Source organism: Lolium rigidum, chromosome 7 (assembly GCF_022539505.1).
Source record: "Lolium rigidum isolate FL_2022 chromosome 7, APGP_CSIRO_Lrig_0.1, whole genome shotgun sequence".
Taxonomy (NCBI): Eukaryota; Viridiplantae; Streptophyta; class Magnoliopsida; order Poales; family Poaceae; genus Lolium; species Lolium rigidum.
In genome coordinates this window covers 101,495,730-101,502,963 of record NC_061514.1, presented here as the reverse complement: position 1 = coordinate 101,502,963, position 7,234 = coordinate 101,495,730, and positions in this window count along the sequence as shown.

Sequence of the window (7,234 nt, the reverse complement as noted above, 5' to 3'; positions counted from 1 at the left end):
TACTGCCTTCTACTTGCATTTTGTTTCCTGTTGTTAACTTCATTCTCCTTTTCTGCTAATTTTTTACCAGGTGTTGCTGCTGATATTCAGTTGCCTCTTCCTACAAGCTTGGTGAGGTTTCTCAAAGGTAAGTAATTGAACGCTCCTTTCGTGTTGTTGGTTTGTTTTTGTGGTGTCTGCTTTCTTCTTCTATATGTGTTGACTATGCGTTTTCCATCTTTGTTTGCAGCTGCTTGGCCTGGCAGGTCCTACTACGGTGGCCCTCATCTTATTTGCAAGTACTGTGGTGCTTCATACTGGTATCAGGAGCGTAATAAGCGTCTCAGTACGAAATACCACCGTGTGTATACTGGTTGTTGTCGTGGTGGCCGGGTGTCTCTTCCGATTTATCCGGAATGGCCTTCCCCGTTGTCTGAGCTTATGCGTTTTGATGGCGGTTCTGAGTCAGATCGGTTTATGCGTTTGATTCGGGAATACAATGCTATGTTTGCTTTCACATCTCTCGGTGTTCATGTTGACAGAACAGTTAATGTTGGGAATGGCCCATATGTGTTCAAGATTTGTGGAGTGGTGTGTCATGAGATTGGCTCTTTGTTGCCTCCAGAGGGTGATTCTGTTCCTAAATTTGCCCAGCTATACATTTATGATACTCAGAATGAATTAGATCATAGGATGGGTATATTTAGTCAGGATGGTGAACTTGATGATGATACTGCTGCTGGTGTCCATTCTGCATCAGCTGCTCAGTCTTCATCTGTTGTTGGTCAGCGCCGTCAAAGAGAGGAGGTACTAGGAGTTGGCTCAGATCGTTTTTCTACTCGGCCAGCCCGGCGTCAGCGGCGGCGTAGGGAGGAACCTGATCCCGCTATTGTGCAATCTCTAACTACAATGCTCAATGGGTGTAACTCTCTTGTGCAGACATTTCGTATGGCAAAGGACAGAATGTTTTCTCCTGATGCTCCTGAGGTGGCTGTTCGTTTATATGGTCATGAGGGTGCAGACCATGGGAATCGGTATTCTTTGCCTACCGCCCCTGAGCTGGCTGCTCTTATAGTTGACGACCTCACTGTAGAAGCATGTAGATTCGATATTATCGTCCAGAAGGAGGCTGGTTATCTTCAGCGCATCTCGCCACTCAACCCCTCTCTCATGGCTCTCCAGTACCCGCTCCTGTTTCCTCATGCTACCATCGGGTTCCATCTTGGTATCAGGTACCGACAGGTTGATGGTATGCCATCGACTGGACGCAACCAGGTGTCCATGCTTGAGTACTATTGTTATCGTTTCCATTATAGGAAGGGCGAGCCAAATCCTTTTACTTGCTGCGGTCGATCGTCGCAGCAGCTTCTTGTGGACTGTTATTCCTGTGTTGAATCGTGTAGATTGAGTTATCACTTCTGGAACCAGACCACTCTTCGGTCTGAGACATATCAGGGTATTTCTGATGCTCTTGGTGAGGGGAACTCCAGTGGCAAAAATGTCGGGGTGCAGTATCTTCTGCACTCGAGTTTTACTGGAGGGCCTCGGTACATGATTCAGAATTACCAGGATGGCATGGCTATTTGTCGTGTTTTTGGAGCGCCTGATCTTTTCATTACATTTACTTGCAACCCTAAGTGGGATGAAATAACTGAAGCTCTTCTTATGGAGCCTGGTCAGAGGCATGCTGATAGACCGGATATAGTTACACGTGTTTTCAAGATGAAGATTAATGAATTTAGCGGAGACGTCAGGCGGGGCGAGGCGTTTGGTCAAGTCCATGCATGTATGCCTGTTCTCTGTTTTGCTTTCCATTGTTCCATCACAAGTTACTGCACTTTTTCTTTCATAAGTTACAGTTCTGCCTATTCCGTGTGTGGTGTGTTTGCTTACTTATTCCCTTTTTTCCCTTTCATGAAACAGATTTATATGTTGTCGAGTTCCAGAAAAGAGGTTTACCTCACATACATACCCTTGTGTGGCTGGATGCCGACATGGATGACCCCACGCCTTCTACCATAGATTCTTTTATTTCGGCAGAGATACCAGATTATGCTACCGATCCATTGGGGTATGCGCTTGTGGAGGAGTTTATGGTGCATGGTCCATGTGGTGAACACAACCCTGATTCTCCATGTATGAAGGACGGTGTTTGCTCTAAGCGATATCCCAAAGAATTTAATGAAGAGACTACAATTGATGGTCTCGGTTTTCCGGTGTACCGGCGAAGTGAGAACGACAGGTATATTCTGAAGAATGGTGTTCGTGTCGACAATCGGTGGATTGTTCCTTACAATATTTCCTTGCTAAAAAAATTCCAAGCTCACATTAATGTGGAGTGGTGTAATAAGACCAATCTTCTTAAATATTTGTTCAAGTACCTTGCTAAGGGCCATGATATGGCAAGGGCCCGGTTTCATTCTATCACTACGGGAGAACCGACGTGTGCCGACGGCCAGGCTATGTGCCGACGGCCAAATGTCGGGGCCGTCGGCACAGAGGCCTCCAGCTACCGGCGACGAAGCTCACCGTCGGCACAGCGGGGCCGTCGGCACAACGCACGGTACACCGACGGCCACCCTCGGCGCAACCTCGGCCGTCGGCACAGCTAGGTGGAGCCCGAAGGTCACCGTCGGCACATCTGCAACCGTCGGTACACGCTCTGACAGGAGGGCCCAGCCGTTAACGCGTCACGGCGCCGTCCGCACCGTGCCGACGGTAACCCACGGCGCAACGGCGGCCGTCGGCACAGCGCCTGACTGCTGGGTCCCCCTGCTTCTGTGCCGACGGTGACCCACGGCACAACGGCGGCCGTCGGCACAGCCAAATATGCACATTTTTTGGTTTTTCCTGTTTTTTTTTGCATCAAAGAGATAATTATTACCCATATAATTATTAATCCATATCATTTTTTTTGTTTATTTATTTCTCACTGCTATTTTGGCGAACCCCTTTGCGAGAAACCTATATATATGTATAAGGGCGGTATAGAACCCCTTCGCCAGAAATCGAACCTCGGAGGGGTGAATGGCCCACACACGATACAAAATACTTAAGACCCACACACGATACAAAATACTTAAATAACTAGACTCACACACATACCAAAGCGCTTACGAACTAGACCCACACACGAACCGAAACAGTTAAAGAACTACACCCACACAGAGGAAGCAAAACACTTAAAGAAACTACACCCACACACATGAACCAAAACACTTAAAGAACTAGACCCACACACAAACCAAAGCTTTTAAAGAACTACACCCACACACGAACAAAGCACTTAACACTGGGTCGACACACACATATTAATCGGAGAAGTCGAAATCTTCATCCTCGCCGGGGTGTCCTCCGAAGCGGTGGTTGTGAGGTTCCACAACCACCGTTCATCATTCTCCCCCCATGTCGACGCCTCTCCTTTGGCGTACTCCGCTTCAACCTCGGCCTTCCTCTGCCGCTTTCCCGCCCTCCTCTCTCTCTCCGTACGTCCGCTTCTCCTTCCGGAATGCGCGCGTTGCCTCGACGTCTCCGGGATGGTCTCGCGCCACTGTGCCATGAACTGCTCGTCCGCCTCGGTGGTATCAATCCGCCGCCGGCCGGCCCTCGTACCGCCGCGCTTCACCCCGTGAGCGAAGTAGTGGCTCGAGTGAGAGACTCCGAGCTTCCGTCGAGACCCGACCTCGGGAAGTTCATTTCGTGGCGCGGCCGGCCAAACCTCCAAGCCGCAACGTCGTATGCGCGGGCAGCGGCCTCCTGCGTGTAGAAGGTGCCGAGCCACACACGCGTACCACCGGCGGTGATTTCAGCCGCGAAATGTCCCGCGGGCCGCAGGCGAACGCCGATGAAGCCCGTGTTGCTACTGGCGACGAGGAGCCATCTCGGCGGCGGCTCGGCTCGGAGGATTTTGTGGTTCTATTGGATGAGAGAAGTGATGAAGGGAGAAATGTTGCTGGTGTCGTTAGTGGAGAAGCCATGGCTATATATAGGCCGACGAGGGGCTGAAACGGCGGGAAAACATGGCGGGAGAGAATGGGCGGGAAAGGGGTGGGCGGGAAAAAAGGGGCGGGAGAGAAGCGGGGGGAAAGGGTGGGCGGGAAAAAAGGGCGGGAGAGAAGGAGCGGGGAAAGGGTGGGCGGGAAAAAAGGGCGGGAGAGAAGCGAGCGGGAAAAGGGTGGGCGGGAAAAAAAGGGCGGGAGAGATTCCGCATGTATAGGGGGAACTCCCTCGGAGGTGAACCGGAGAGAACCTTGGGATCATAGGGGATGGTACTTGTTTCCACATGTACCTATGACCTAAGCAAGCTCAAACGTAGGCATACGCCCACCGGGGACCCCGATGGGATGCGATCAAAGGGGTAGACGACGCGGTCAACGGAACTAGGGTTTCGTCGGAAATCGAGCATCGGACCTAGGGAATGGCCCCAAAAGTTGTGTGTGTCCACATGGCATGCACAAAAGTGATTTGAGATGGTTCTATATCCAATGCTACCCCTCCGGTGTGCCCGGCTTCTCGGACATGGGGTTCCTACACATAGGCGGATTCCGCATGTATAGGGGGAACTCCTCGGAGGTGAACCGGAGAGAACCTTGGGATCATAGGGGATGGTACTTGTTTCCACATGTACCTATGACCTAACCAAGCTCAAACGTAGGCATACGCCCACCGGGGACCCCGATGGGATGCGATCAAAGGGGTAGACGACGCGGTCAACGGAACTAGGGTTTCGTCGGAAATCGAGCATCGGACCTAGGGAATGGCCCCAAAAGTTGTGTGTGTCCACATGGCATGCACAAAAGTGATTTAAGATGGTTCTATATCCAATGCTACCCCCGGGTGTGCCGGCTTCTCGGACATGGGGTTCCTACACTTAGGCAGATTCTCGCATGTATAGGGTGGAACTCCTCGGAGGTGAACCGGAGAGAACCTTGGGATCATAGGGGATGGTACTTGTTTCCACATGTACCTATGACCTAAGCAAGCTCAAACGTAGGCATACGCCCACCGGGGACCCCGATGGGATGCGATCAAAGGGGTAGATGACGCGGTCAACAGAACTAGGGTTTCGTCAGAAATCGAGCATCGGACCTAGGGAATGGCCCCAAAAGTTGTGTGTGTCCACATGGCATGCACAAAAGTGATTTGAGATGGTTCTATATCCAATGCTACCCCTCCGGTGTGCCCGGCTTCTCGGACATGGGGTTCCTACACATAGGCAGATTCCGCATGTATAGGGGGAACTCCTCGGAGGTGAACCGGAGAGAACCTTGGGATCATAGGGGATGGTACTTGTTTCCACATGTACCTATGACCTAACCAAGCTCAAACGTAGGCATACGCCCACCGGGGACCCCCGATGGGATGCGATCAAAGGGGTAGACGACGCGGTCAACGGAACTAGGGTTTCGTCGGAAATCGAGCATCGGACCTAGGGAATGGCCCCAAAAGTTGTGTGTGTCCACATGGCATGCACAAAAGTGATTTAAGATGGTTCTATATCCAATGCTACCCCCGGGTGTGCCGGCTTCTCGGACATGGGGTTCCTACACTTAGGCAGATCTCGCATGTATAGGGGGGAACTCCTCGGAGGTGAACCGGAGAGAACCTTGGGATCATAGGGGATGGTACTTGTTTCCACATGTACATATGACCTAACCAAGCTCAAACGTAGGCATACGCCCACCGGGGACCCCGATGGGATGCGGTCAAAGGGGTAGACGACGCGGTCAACGGAACTAGGGTTTCGTCGAAATCGAGCATCGGACCTAGGGAATGGCCCCAAAAGTTGTGTGTGTCCACATGGCATGCACAAAAGTGATTTGAGATGGTTCTATATCCAATGCTACCCCTCCGGGTGTGCCCGGCTTCTCGGACATGGGGTTCCTACACATAGGCGGATTCCGCATGTATAGGGGGAACTCCTCGGAGGTGAACCGGAGAGAACCTTGGGATCATAGGGGATGGTACTTGTTTCCACATGTACCTATGACCTAACCAAGCTTAAACGTAGGCATACGCCCACCGGGGACCCCCGATGGGATGCGATCAAAGGGGTAGACGACGCGGTCAACGTAACTAGGGTTTCGTTAGAAATCGAGCATCGGACCTAGGGAATGGCCCCAAAAGTTGTGTGTGTCCACATGGCATGCACAAAAGTGATTTAAGATGGTTCTATATCCAATGCTACCCCCCCGGGTGTGCCCGGCTTCTCGGAGATGGGGTTCCTACACTTAGGCAGATTCTGCATGTATAGTGGGAACTCCTCGGAGGTGAACCGGAGAGAACCTTGGGATCATAGGGGATGGTACTTGTTTCCACATGTACCTATGACCTAACCAAGCTCAAACGTAGGCATACGCCCACCGGGGACCCCGATGGGTTGCAATCAAAGGGGTAGACGACGCGGTCAACAGAACTAGGGTTTCGTCAGAAATCGAGCATCGGACCTAGGGAATGGCCCCAAAAGTTGTGTGTGTCCACATGGCATGCACAAAAGTGATTTGAGATGGTTCTATATCCAATGCTAACCCCTCCGGGTGTGCCCGGCTTCTCGGACATGGGGTTCCTACACTTAGGCAGATTCTGCATGTATAGGGGGAACTCCTCGGAGGTGAACCGGAGAGAACCTTGGGATCATAGGGGATGGTACTTGTTTCCACATGTACCTATGACCTAACCAAGCTCAAACGTAGGCATACGCCCACCGGGGACCCCGATGGGATGCGGTCAAAGGGGTAGACGACGCGGTCAACGGAACTAGGGTTTCGTCGTAAATCGAGCATCGGACCTAGGGAATGGCCCCAAAAGTTGTGTGTGTCCACATGGCATGCACAAAAGTGATTTGAGATGGTTCTATATCCAATGCTACCCCTCCGGGTGTGCCCGGCTTCTCGAACTAAGTAACCTGTAGTAAAAAACAGCCTGTGCCGACGGCCGTCGGCACAGCATCATGCCAACTAAGTAACCTGTAGTAAAAAACAGCCTGTGCCGACGGCCGTCGGCACAGCATCATGCCAACTAAGTAACCTAGTAGAACAAGTGCTTACTCCTATTCTATTCTTATTTTTTGTAGTAAATAGTGACAATATTTATTTAAAAAAATAAAAAGGAAAATAAAAAATAAAAATAAAAAAATAAAAAAACAGCCTGTGCTGACGGTCACCGGTCGCGCACAAACTCACCGTCGGCACGAGTGGGTGGACATAATCGGATCGGCGCGCGCGGCCCGACCACCTCATCCACACCCCACCCCCGG